Source organism: Cyprinus carpio, chromosome A23, assembly GCF_018340385.1.
Source record: "Cyprinus carpio isolate SPL01 chromosome A23, ASM1834038v1, whole genome shotgun sequence".
NCBI lineage: Eukaryota > Metazoa > Chordata > Actinopteri > Cypriniformes > Cyprinidae > Cyprinus > Cyprinus carpio.
This window is the reverse complement of record NC_056594.1, coordinates 9,165,068-9,179,140: the sequence shown is the minus strand read 5'-3', so window position 1 is coordinate 9,179,140 and position 14,073 is coordinate 9,165,068.

Here is a 14,073-nt window from a genome sequence, read left to right as displayed (position 1 = left end):
ATCTGATATGACAATAAAAGGGCAATTACGTACAGCAAGTAGAATATTTGCTTCCTTTCACCTGGGAGAGGAAGAAGGGAAAGTGAGATAAAGAGAATAATTTTCTTCTTCCCATTCAGAGCGCCGTCATTGTTAAACATGGTGCTCCCAAACACAATGAATGTATGTAAATACAGCATCCCCTTTGTGATGTATATTAATAACTTCTGAATGCCTCTTTAACAGGTCACCTGACAACACAATGTATAAACTGCTTTGACGTTCCCCTGCTGCTGATATTTACAGAGGAATTGGGAATTAAGACTTTTCTTTTTACCCTTTTAATCTGTCGTAAATGGCAAAATTAGCTATTTATGATAAGCTGTACTTTAATTTAATTGTATCAGTAAGATTTTTTTAAAGAAATCAATATTTAAAATTAAAAGAAGTTGGAATAAAATAAATAATTGCTGTTCTTTTGAACCTTCTACAGAATCCTGAAAAGAATGTATCATTACTTCCATAAAACTATTTAGCAGCACAGCAGTTTTCAATGATTTCTGAAGGATCGTGTGACTGAAGACTGGAGGAAACGGCTGATGAAAATCCAGCTTTGGCCTCACAGGAGTAAATTACATTTTAAAATATATTCAAATAGAAAACTGCTTTTTGTAATAATATTTCACAATATTACTGTATTTTTGAGCAAATAAATGCATCCTTGATGAGATATCTTTCAAAACATAAAAAAAAAATCCCACCAAGCCCAAACTTCGCCCATTTCAAAGAGCATGTCCTTGTTTTTTGTATCAAAATGAATAAAATATGAAGAGGTGAGAATTCATGGTCTCTCGCTTTGCCTTACATGCCTCTCAGAAAATAAATCAGTGTTGTGTTAGCTGACCTGGCATTAAACAGGCTTTTCTGAGGAGAATTCGGTGTTTGATGGCGCTCTTTGGTCCGTACTGCAGGACTCTGTGCATGAAATGTTGTAGTGGTGACAGCGGGCCACACGTGCTTCTGTAAAACACGGCTCTCATTGTACAGAGAGTCTGCACTGATAGACACCTCTGTTCCCACCCTCGCTCTTTCACTATTCTCACAAGGAGCGAAATAAGTCAAATGCATATAGAATCATGATAGTTGGCAAAACAGGCTGATGAATAATTTCCACTATGTATCTGGGAGAAGATGTGAAATTATCAGAATTATTTACGGTTATTATATCCAATTAAAGCCTGTGAGTGCTGTTGTGCTGTTTTATTGTGCTATAAACTGCTACCGCATGTGCTTCAGTAGCCAAACACAATGAGCTCCAATACTGGCCGCCTTACTGGCAGGATCCTGGTCAGAGGGTTGATGGGGGGTGCAAAGAGGAAAAGAATTAGAGGAAGATGTTAGGGGCTGGTTTTGGCTGTGGCCCTCTGGCACTGGGGTCTCTATGAATCATTCAGCTTTGTTAGTTTTGGAGCGAATTCTGGGTGTAGTGTGTAAATGGTCCATTCTTCCACTTCAGGCTGATTAAAGTCCTGGCTGGAGAGTAATGTAAACTTAAAACAGTTCATATAGCCTCCAGTTCCCTGTCATTCTAATGGCTCAACCCATTACCCAACTCTGTTGTCATGGAGAGCTGCTCGTTTGTCTCCGTGGAAACCTTGATTGCCCAAGATGTGCTGATATGGTCAGCTCAGGAGTAATATCTGACGTGCGCATTGATTTATTGTTTTTTATCTAATGACTTGGAAAAAAAAGCTGTAATTGTTTAGAAAAAAAAAAAGTGTTTATTTTGTAATACATTGATGACACAATTATGTGGGTTCATATGGTTCTTGATTACGTTCTAAACCTAAATTTATCTTCTTCTGTCAGGAATGTATGTTCATGACTTTGCTTTGTAAAATATGAATCATACGTCACTCCTCAGAATCACAAGTAGCCAAAGAGAGGGAAGGGACACACTCCAGTGACTCTTTGTGGTGTGTGAACACAGACTCACAAAATTAGGTGCATAAATAGTGCACAGTGTTCTTGGAATGGATTTTGTATGGAGCTTGTTGATAATCACTTGTGTTTTAATATTTCAGGTCTCCTCTTCATGACCTTAAAGAATGTTAAAACGTCAGTGGGGTCCAGTGTTGTTCTGTACTCCATTGACTTCTATTGTTCAGACAAAAACATTTCAGAAGAAAATCATACAGGTTTAGACATGACGGTGCATAAATGATGACAGAATGTTCATTTTTTTTAGGTGAACTCTCCCTTTAACATGTGCATGTGCATGTTATTGAAACTCATATGTGTTTGCTTATTTAAAAAAAAACGGTACGAAGATGGCGGCCCAGAGTTTGACTTCCTCCTTTTGCTGAATTTGATGCTGGTCTCCTCATATCCTTCCCTCTTCTGGCTCTCCACTCGCTTATCTGTTTCTCCAAGCTGGCTCTTTATTCATCTTCTGCTTCTTTTCTCTATCTTACATCCTCTTCCCACCTCTCCTTTCTTACTCTTCTCCTCTCTCATTCCTCTCACTCATCCTTATTTCTCTTCTTTCTTTCGCTCTATCCTACATGCTTCAGCAGCCTCTCTCTCTCTCTGGCTCTGCCTTTGCTTTCCCGCAATTTATGCTGATTGGACCAGCTGTTCCACTTAAAGTTGCCATGGCAACCACAACCGGTCACCTAGCAACCATGCCCATCTCTCTGAGCTCTCCACAGGCAGAGAGAGAGGGTGAGAGAAAAAGAGAGAGAGGGGTGTGGATGTGAAAATTCCTTTGGATTTATTTAATGTTTGTGTATTTTTTATTTTTTATTTTTTTTATTTTTTATTTTTTGGGTCAAATTCAAATGGTCCAGCAGCAGAGTTTCATTATGTGAGGGTTTTTATTTTTTATTTTTATAACGACATTCCTGGATTGGCTGGTAGATTTATATGATCTTTAGAATTTTTTATTGTAAAAATAGGTAAAGTGTGACAACTTGTATATATAAGTTTTTATATTTTATTCTTTTAATTATTATGTTTTATAATAATTAAAATATTATTATTATTATATACTTATTTAAAACAGAAAAAAAAAATTACAACTTACAATGCTTTGGCAAAGCTACTTTATTAATATAATCATGCACTGAAAAAGAAATTTACCCTTTCATTGGCTCAAGTTAAAAAATATAGATGTGAATCATTACCCTACATTTTTTAATTGGTTGAATGAAACATTTTTTTCAGTGTGTCAGTATTAATAAAAAACCTAGTCACACATATAAATACATGAAAAAAAAAGTTGCATTCTTGTCGTAATCACAGTAGATCAGTCTATCAAGTGCAAAGCAAATGTACCATACAAACTGTGGCATATAGTGATGCCATGACTTTCTAGTGGCACGTTATGCTTGTGTTACACTGTAGAGCAGTGTCTGTTTCATCGCGTTCTCTCAGCACTATTCTGAGCTGAGGATCCTCTTGAGCTGTGTATTATCTAACATGTTAAAGTGGAGCGGCTTACACGCTGCTTAGTGCTAATGGTCTTTCCTGCTGCCCAGCGGCCCTCAGATCTCAGTGTCCCCTCACTCATCTGATCCCAGCCCTCCACTGACAGTTGCATGAGAACATGCTCACAGGTGTTGAAAGTTAATTCCCACATTTTCATCACATTTGTTTTGATGTTGTGTGTGTGTATGAGCAGAATATTGTGCCACTCAAGAGTTATTTTGATTCATTCCACCCAGAATGTACTGTATGTGGGTTTATGTATCTCACAATATGTTCATATGTATGCATGTATGCTTAAGCCAGTGATAATTGATATGGTTTGCATGCAGGTAAATGTGTCTATAAGTAAAAAATCTGGAAATGTTGTTAATATTAATATATATAAAAAGAAATAATATAAAATAACAGCAATACTAATAAGAACAAGATTATCATCATCATCATCATCATCATCAGTAATAATATGAAGTCACAAGACTTAAAGAAACAAATCCAATATTGCACTCTTTTATTTTTGCAGTTTTTTAAATGATTGACAATTATTATCTGTTATTATTATCTGTTATTACTGTTATTATCATTATTTATTTGCATGTAGATAATAAATGATAATACATTCTACAAATTGATATATTATACACAGTTGTAAATAAAATTATATGTTTTATAATTGTTAGAATTTATTCATATTAATATCAATGATAACTATTATTATTATTATTATTATTATTATTTATTTTGTTTACAGTTATTATTATTGTTAAAATTTGTTAATATTAATAACAATGATAGCTATTAAAATTATTATTACTATTATTATTATCTTTATTTTTTATTCATTTATATTCATTTATTTTGTTTACAGTAATGATAACATGAAATTGAAAAACCAGACTGAAAAACAAATCCAATATTGTATTCTTTCTACTGTTGCATACGTTTGTTCTGCAATAATAATTATATTGCTAATATTATAATAATAATTATTATTATTATTAGCATATAGTAATAACTCAAAGATTAAGTTATTTATTAAAAATATGAACATTTAAAATATAATATTGTTAGAGGTTAATAATTTTTATAACAATAATATCCATGATTATTATTATTATTAGGAAACATTTTTGTAATTTATTTCATTTTTGATTTATTATTATTATTATTATTATTATAACTATAACTGAGCAACAGTTATTAGTTTGCTTTGGTGTGAATCTGTCTGTATTGGTATGTTTGTGTATGCTGTGGCAGGGTGTGTGTGTGTGTGTGTGTGTGTGTGTGTGTGTGTGTGTGTGTGTAGTGGTGTCTCTGAAATGGCCACTCAATTCGCAACATTAAGTCCTAATACCAGGCAGCTTTTCACTTAAAGGTGTGATGTGCTTCTGGCTCTCTCTGTTGGGCTGGAGAGCTCATGTTTATTCATGTCTTTAAGAGCACTCCTGTTTGATTTAGCTGAACGGGCTAGTTTTCCTGTTGTTTTTTCTCATTCTTCTTTACTTTAGAAACACATTCATATGGAAATGACTGCCTACTTACCTGTTCAGAATGTCTCTCTCTTTAAAGGGGTCATATGATGCGATTTCAAGTTTTCCTTTCTCTTTGGAGTGTTACAAGCTGTTTGTGAATATATACTGTAAGATCCCTAAAGTTGCAAAGACTAAAGTCTCAAACCCAAAGAGATATTCTTTATAAAAGTTTAGACTTGTCCAGGCCCTCCTAAAATGCCTCGTTTAAACACGCCCCCACAATTCTATGATTTGCATAACACTGCCCAAATGTTCATGCAGAGAAAGAAGGCGTAACTTTGATTCTCATTATTGTTGATGCGGCGCCATGTTGTGGAGATGCTGTGTGTTTCGTTGTGAAAGCGAAACTACCACTAGAAATCAGTGGTTAAGTTGTATTTACAACACTGTTCCAGAACAGTTCGACCCAAATATTCGGATGTGTGCAGCGCATTTTACGGAGGACAAGGACTGTTTCCTCGTAGAGTAGCCTACAATGCCCTCTACACACAAAGGCTGTTTCTACAAAGTGGGGCAGTTCCAACTTTGCAAGGACAGTCTGGCGCTTCTGACTCACAGCCTGTAAGTACGTTTTCATATTTAAAGAATTTGCCACTGATTCAAATGCAAGTTTTGAGCAGTGTAGAGTAAGTTTTCTAGCTTGTCTGTTTGCAAGTGTCAATGCGCGAAGCGCAAGTAACAGGGTTTTTTTGGGCGGGTATGCGGTGCGTTGCAAATGCGTAAAAAGACAGTAAATGCAGTGATGCGGCAGGCGCGTCGCTAAAATGGGTGACGCTAGTAGTTTAACTACATTATTTATAGCGTGGGTGGTGGGCGTAACGTGAAATAAACCAATCAAATAGCTTTTCATCCTACATTCCCTTTTTCTGATCAAGTACGCAAGTTCCGTAGCTGATTACTATTATTATAGCATTTTACCAAACTCACGCTCAAATCGGAAATTTAACAGCTAAGGATGATGATGATCCTGTACCAGTAAAAGTCTTGCCACCGCCACAAACCTCGTAACGTCATTGCTCCTCAATGTACTACCTCATTATTAGCCTCTCTCGTGAATGAAGTGCGGCGCGCAGTTTGGATGATCTTAGTTTGTTTGCACAGTCTTGAAGGCACATAAAATAACTGTTGATTGATCTCATAAGTTAAGCGTTCAATAGTGTAACAGCGTTCTGATTACTCAAGAAACACTATATTGCATAAAGTGCTAGATTACATTTTTTTTTGTATGCTGTGGAGCGGAGAACATTGTCTTCAAGCATTTGTTGTAAAGTCACAAGTCAGATAGCTTGTGCAAAGCGCTGAATCTTTTATAATATGATACTTTGGCCAATAACAGAAAAATTGTTTAAAAAACTGAGCGCAACATAGCGACAGAAAACTGTACAACCTGCAAGTTCATGATGCCCTTTTACTGCCTTCGAATGAGGCGTTAATGGGGGGGGGAAAGTTCATTCAACATTCGAAAACTTTAGTAGGGAAAACGTGATTTTGGTGCGCGGGTAATAAAATAAGGAATGACACATGCAACGGTGTGCAAATAAATGTAGCCTAAGTTATTTGTAGGGCTAGACATCTGTACAGTAAGATTTCATTAATGTTAGCTAATGTAACTAACATGAACGTACAATGAACAATACATTTATTACAGCATTTATTCATATGTGTTAATGAAGTCAAATTACCAAATACAGTCGTTCATTTGTAGTTCATGTTAGTTCACAGTGCATTAATTAATGACAACAAACACAGCTTGATTTTAATAATGCATTAGTAAATGTTGAATGTATTGTTCATTCTTAGTTCGTGCTACCTACACTAGTTAACTAATGTTAACTAATGAACCTTATTGTCAAGGGTTACCATTACATTTAGTCATTTAGCAGACACTTTTATCCAAAGGCAGGGCATAGAAATGAGCACAATGGAAGAAATGTCAAAATCAACAAAAGAGCAATGAAATACAAGTGCCATAAAAAGTCTCAGTTAGCTTACACGCAAATACACAAAGCATAAAGGTTTTTTTAGCATTTTTTATTTTGACCCCTTTTTGCTTTTGTTAATTGTATAATAAATAAAAAGAAAACAAAGATAGAATACAAAAAGATTAGAGTAGCAAGTGTTTTTTTTTTTTTTAAGAAAACAAGCAGTTAGTAAATAAATAGTTTTTAGAGTGAAAGCATCTTTTATTTCTTGATTCTTGAAGATGGTTAAGACTGATTTTTGTTGCCAAATTGGTGTGGGAACAGCTGTTGAATAAACAACTAAACTGAACTATTACGCCTGTCTATCTGCTTGACTGACATTGTATTGATCACTGAGAGAGCATTGAACTTGGTATAATGTCCTGGTTCAATAATAAAAATGATTAAAAAAAAAAAAAATAGCTTAGATGTCTATTTCTACTTTTGCCGTGTTGCTGTAGCTTAGCTTCTTACATTTCACTTGGCTGTAGCTTTAGTGTAGTGAAGCTTCATTTAATGAAGAGTAACTGTTAGCTTAGCTTACTACATTTTCCAAGTAGCTTGCCCAACACTGAGTATATGTCATTATAATCAGTAATTGCAACAAATGCCTAGTTTGTAATGGGTTTTATTGGTTTTGTGTGTCATCACACCGGGACACGGTTTTGTGTTATGGTAAGGGGGGTAACGTTTATGTTATGGTAATTGGTTTTTAGAATTTTGGTCTTTGTTTGAATCTACGCGTTTCAGAAAGGCAGGGCATATAGGAGTTTCAGAAAGGCAGGGCTCGAAAATAATGTGTTTTTTGAACCTTAAACTGCATAAACACATTGTATTACACCAAATACACAAAATAATGTTCTTTTAAGCAACGTCATATGACCCCTTTAAGCATAGAGGTCAGTCTCACTGGAAAACTCTGTGCTTATCTGAATTGTGCAGAGAGGTTGTGATGAAACCATCAGTCACCGTAGCGACATACAGAAAGGTTGAAACATGTTGCCCAGTTGTAAATGTGTGTGTGAGCGTGTTTGTGTGTGTTTAGGTCAATGTTAGGCTAATCTTCTGAGCTCATCCTCACTTCTCTCAGCAGAAGGAGGGAAATCCTCCTGGCCTTCTGTAATAGGATCTGTTCTGAGAGCAGTGAGGAGAGGTGTGTCTATTTCTCCTTCCACCTGCTCAGTCTCATTCTCTCTCTTGTCTTCCCTTGGTTCAGCCCGTCTGATGTAGTACAGAGGTATTTTTAAGTCAGGTAGAAAACAAAATCCTGGCTGGATTCAGGCTGTCAGGGCAGGATGACAGTGCAGGGTTTGCCTTGTGAGGTTCAAAGCGGTGTGTCCGCTCTGTCTGTTTTCTTTCTGACACTTTTTGTGCTCTCTGCACCATTGTGTTATAAATACATCCACCTGTGGGGGTATGAGTGAGTCACAGGTCCCTCCAGAGTCCACAACTTTGCTGCCAAAAATAGTCAACTTTACACTTGCTGAAGTGTTGCTGGCCCCTGTAAAACTTGCTGTGGCGATGCTTGTGTGTTTTGGGTGTTTGCTATGGTGTTTCTAAGGTATTTTGAGTGGTTGCTAGGGTGTTGCTATGTCGTTGCCACAGTGTTCTGAGTAATTACCGATGTGTTCTGCGAGTGTAAGTAAATTCCTGTATGGTTGCTAAGGTGTTCTAAGTATTTGTCAGTTTATTGCAGAGTGGTTGCGAAGGCATTCTGAGTGGTTGTAGGGTGTTTCTATATGGTAACTAAGGTGTTATGAATAGTTGCTGAAGTGTTCTGTGTGGTTGTATACTAGTTTGCTATTCTGGATTCAGTCAAGGTTTTCTGGGTGTCTGTTAGCCTCTTGCTATGTGATCACCAAAGTGTTCTGGGTGGTTGATAGGCTGTTTCTATGTGTTTGCTAATGTATTCTAGGTGGTTGTTTGGTTGTTGATACAGTATATGGCCACTAAGGTGTTCCGTGTCTGTTGTGTTATTGTTTGTTGATAGGCTGTTTCTATGAGCTTTACGATTCTCTCCAAAAACCGCCGAGCTGCTGGAGGCGTGCCATGGGTGGAGCTAAAAAGTTGCAAGCTCTTACCAACAAAACAGAAATTTGATGCAGTTTTTCTCATTGCCTGTGGTTCTGACTCATGATCTTTTATCGCTGAGACCACTCCATCTTTCAGTATCAAACGATGTGCAAATCCAGCGTCGAACTGGCCGTTGTTTATTAAAAATTCGTCACTGAAATGTCAGGAACAAACAAATACACTTGTGAAACCTGTGCTGCCCCGGAAAAACAAACTGAATCCACTGCTCACGTAACGCTGGGTTCTTCGTGAAACAAAGAACTTTCCCTCACATCCAAAAACACACTTTGAACACATTTTTCTCAAGCAGTGCTGCCCACGACTTCTGTTACTCGAATGAAGAACGTTGATGGGCTGCTCTTGCTCGAATAAAAACTTTCCGAAACTTGTATGAACGCGGAAGGAGTGTGTTTGCCACAGAAATACTGCGTTAAACATCTGAATCGTTTTTTGAAACTTTGGCCATGTTTAGCATGAGAATCCTACTTTTTAACAGTGTAAATAATGCAGAATGCATAAAATAGCATTAGACCTCCCCTTTAAATGATTTGTAAAAAAAAAAAAAAACAGATTAATTCAGGAATGGAAAACTGCAATATTGTTGCAGTGCACAAATCTCCTGCTCTGGCTTTGTTTGGAACTCTTTTCATTCATTCATGTGTCTAAAATATAACTCAGTATAAATATCACACACCTCTAGTTGCTAGGTGTTCTGAGAGGTTGCTAGGATGCTTTGGGCAGTTACTAGGGTGTTGCTAGGTCATTACACATTTGTACAAATCCTAATTGTAGGCAATAGCAAACATTGCTTTGTCAAACACCACTAGATTTCCAGACACTTTTCTAACTTTTCTTTCCTTTACTAGTTCAAATTTAGTTTACATTTATCAGTTAAATGTAAAATTAATTGAATTGTAAATGCAGAATATGCTGTTGCTGTGAGCAGTGATTCTGTTTGCTTGTTAATTTTCCTTATCTTTGGTTCTATTCACGCTCTCCTACATCCTGCTTATGTTGTCCTCCATCTCTTTATTTTGCCTTCATGCATGTGTCATTTTAAATCTGATTGGTCTGTTTGTGTCTCTCCCTTCACATTTGTTCTTTTCTTCTCCAAATTCCTTTCGTGATGTCTCTGAGTGAGCAGGTCACAGAGCAGTTATTCACTGATTACTTCATGTGTATTTATACATTAGCATATGTGCCGTGAATATGGTACCACTGCGTCACTGTGGGGCTGAAAAACACACTGATGTGGCCCTGAAACACATACAGTATATGCTCATACACACACACACACACACAAAAAAAACACAAAACAAAAGACACTTACGGTTTCAAATATAGCAGTAGCAAATGTGTGTGTTATGAAGAAACTAGTATAAATGCCATAATGATGTAGATAAATGCTGAGGTGATGTCTCCTCAGTGCCGAGATGTAATCTTGGTGATCGGAAAACTCAGACTTAATTATCTGCTCTCTCTCTCACACCCCCCCCCACCCCACACACACACACACAAACGTGCTTGTCGAAGCCTCGGCTGGAGAAAGAGTTCAAAGGTCAGGGCACAGCTACCATCTGCGTTTCCCTGTTCTCACCTCCCCCCTTAAGTTTCCAAATGTCACATTTCACCCCAGCGAAGAGACACCTGTCCCTCCTGCAGAGGGCCTTTTCTGTGGTACGAGCAGTCATTAAGTCTCTTTGTTTGTAATGATACATTTGTAAAAATCCATATATTTGTGTTCCTATATCTTTTTAAAGAGCAGAGAATTAAAGCAATATTGTTTTCTCAAAAAAAAAAAAAAAAATATATATATATATATACACACACTCACATACACACACACATATATATGTTTCATGTTCACAGTTAGGGCATATATTTTTTCGCAACAATATTTTGCATCTTTGCCGTTTGATTGTCCATGCACACAGCACCGTTATGTAATTTGTTTGCTACATTTATTTATGCACTATATATTTCCTATTTATATACACACATTGGCATTTAAAAAAAAATTAGGTTGATAAGATTTTTTAAATGTTTTTATTGGCTCCAGACTTCAGTGTCACATTTTTTTCAAAACTCTTTGATGAATAGCAAGTTAAAAAGAGCATTATTTATTTAAAATAGATTTAAGTTTTGTAACATTATAGAATACATTTTAAAAAGAAAGGACATTTTACACTCCCCAACCTTATTATTGAATGTTGTAATTTTTTTGAGGGTTGGACTGAATGATTCGGTCATTTTTTTTTTCTTCTTCACATACTGTGATCATCTGTGTGTCTGTACAGTCATTGCTATCTGCACCCGGTGGACCAGATGAGGGATTACACCAGGATTAAACATCCTAATCTGACACACACTCTGATTGGTGCTGAATAAGGAAGCAGTGATACTGTATGCAGAGAGCAGCGCTCAGCTCCAAAATGGTGGAAGAACCAAGAGACAGAGAGAAAAAGAAGTGAATCCATTCTAAACTCTTCTTATAATCTACGTATTTATCTACGAAAATAAGAGCAGCATGTGTACACACGCTTGCGATTTATCCTACACAAATTAACCCACACACAATACCAGCTTTCTCACAGCCAACCATTAGCTGCTATTACAGGAAAAAGCATCACCAAATTCACTATTGATTGTCTCTCTCTTTCGGTTCCTCTCTGACAGGTATTTGACCTTCCTCTTCTTTTCTTTGGTTTTCACTGCAAAAGAAATGAATAGAGAGATGGAAAGCTTAACCGCAGGAGAGCTGTTCTAGAGCTTCGGGAACAGTGGGGTGGTGGGAGAGCGAGTTTGTCTGCTTTAAGATGCGCGTTGACTGCTGGTTTATCTTTATTATCGAAAACCATAATTGAAAATCGACCCATGGTTCCAGTATTTTAGATTTGGAGGCGTGCTTCCAAAATATTGTCAATAACAAACCGTTTGAGTATTATTATATTTTTCATTCATTTTACACTAGGCCTAGATTTGTGTTGGTGTTCCTGTATCAAGTGTCATATTTAAAAGATTTAACTGTAATTTAACATTCTTTGGATATTTTTTGGTTCTATGTTTAAATAAACCATTTCGATGTATGTCCTCCCCATTGAGGACTTGTCCAGAGCTCCAATCCAGTGACACATTTATCCACTACAAGAGAATAAAGAATCAAATCTGGTCATCATTTTAACTCCGTACTCTTTGGTTCTCAGGAGGTAGCCTTTTTCGTGCTACAAAATGATTCAAAAACGATCATATTTAATTCAAACAAAAATTAATCTGTTCGGCAGCCAGATGGTTATGAGTCTCACATGAATTCAAATGACAGAGAAGGAGAGAGAGAGACATTTTCCCTCAGGACAGTGCAGGGATTATCGTGCTTGCTGGAAAATTTTGATTTGCTTTGTGAGCGCGGGCCCACACAACTGCCTCCATTTTCTACGCATGTTGTCCAATTATATAGCTCACAGTGTTTCAAGGTATGCTGGTGTTCAGTCTACATCGCCAAATGACGTTTTCATTCAGCATTTGCAAACTTTATTTCTGTGCATATTGTTATAACTGAAGTACAGCCATGTATTTGCTTTAATATCATTTTCAGCTGTTGGTATTTAGGACTGCCCGTTACACTTTGAGGACGGGACAATAGTGGGGTTCAGAGCATCCTGACTCATGGTGACCCCCTTTGTTCAAGCCAGGACGCACAGACAGATGGTTCGAGCAGTCCTGGCAAATTTGCTACCTTTCCGTATGACATGCAATATGTCGACGTCCCGACCGAGTGTGTGCAGAGACAGCAGCTGTCCATCCATCACGACTGTCAATGTGGAATAAACGCATCTCTCGGCGCACTAATGCGGCTTGAGACACTCTGAGCATAATGAACCTGATGATATTATGTTTGTGTTCTGGATGATGATGATGATGAGGATAATGATATAAAATTGCCTTATGCGATTGTTTCAGCCTATTTTTTGATGAGGCGCCCTGCATTAGTGATGCATATCAATCGTGACCAAACGGGTTACATTAAAAGTGTAAAAACAAGGATGGAGGAGAAATCTATAATGGAGCAAGAGAATAATAAACATGCATTAGCGATGGAGGCATTACAGGCCACTGCATCCACTCCCCGTGCTGGGTCTTTGGAGAAGGGTTGTGTGGAATTGGGGTAATTTGCGTGAACGGGCATTGATTTACATTCGCGGCAGAGGTTAATGACAATGTCGTTCCTCGCCGCCTGTTCTTTTCATTGTAATGTTGTTAGGCAGAACCCAGGGCCACACACCCCGCCCCCGTTCCCCCCTTAATATATGACTGCCAGAGCGACCTGAAATGCTTCCAATTTGCTTGAACATTCGCGTAGGGATCTGTGACTCCTAATAGATCACGTGGAGATGGGCATTTTCTCAGTTACCACTGATTTGTGAAGGTTTACCCGTCAGAACAGGATAGACGGAAGCAGAGGGCTGTAATGTGTGCATGTGTTGGCTGATCTCTTTTAGGCAAGAGCTTAGAGCAAAATTGTAACATACTAAAGTCTAGAGTACTAGTACTCAAAGACAATTATGTAGCACATGCCTGTTTTACTTTTCAAGAAAACTTTTTTTAAAACTGATCTTGAAGTACAAATTTTCTGTCATTATTTTCTGTTTGCCTGTCCATCTATGCACACAGAGTTTGCTTTTATTGATCAAAAATACAGTAAAACGTGAATATTCTAAAATATTATTACAATTTTACAACAATTGTTTTGTCTTTTAATATATTTTAAAATGTGATTTATTATTTTGAATTTTCAGCATCATTACTCCAGTCTTCAGTGTCACATGATCCTTCAGAAATCATTCTAATATGCTTATTTGCTGCTTAAGAAATATTTATTATTATTATCAATGTTGAAAACAGTTGTGCTGCTTAATATGTTTAAACCATTTGATAAATAGAATGTTAAAGAGAACCATTTGAGATGGAAACCTTTTGCAACATTAGATAGCCTTTGTCTTTACTGTCGATTTTGATTAATTTAGTGCATCTTTGCTGAATAAAAG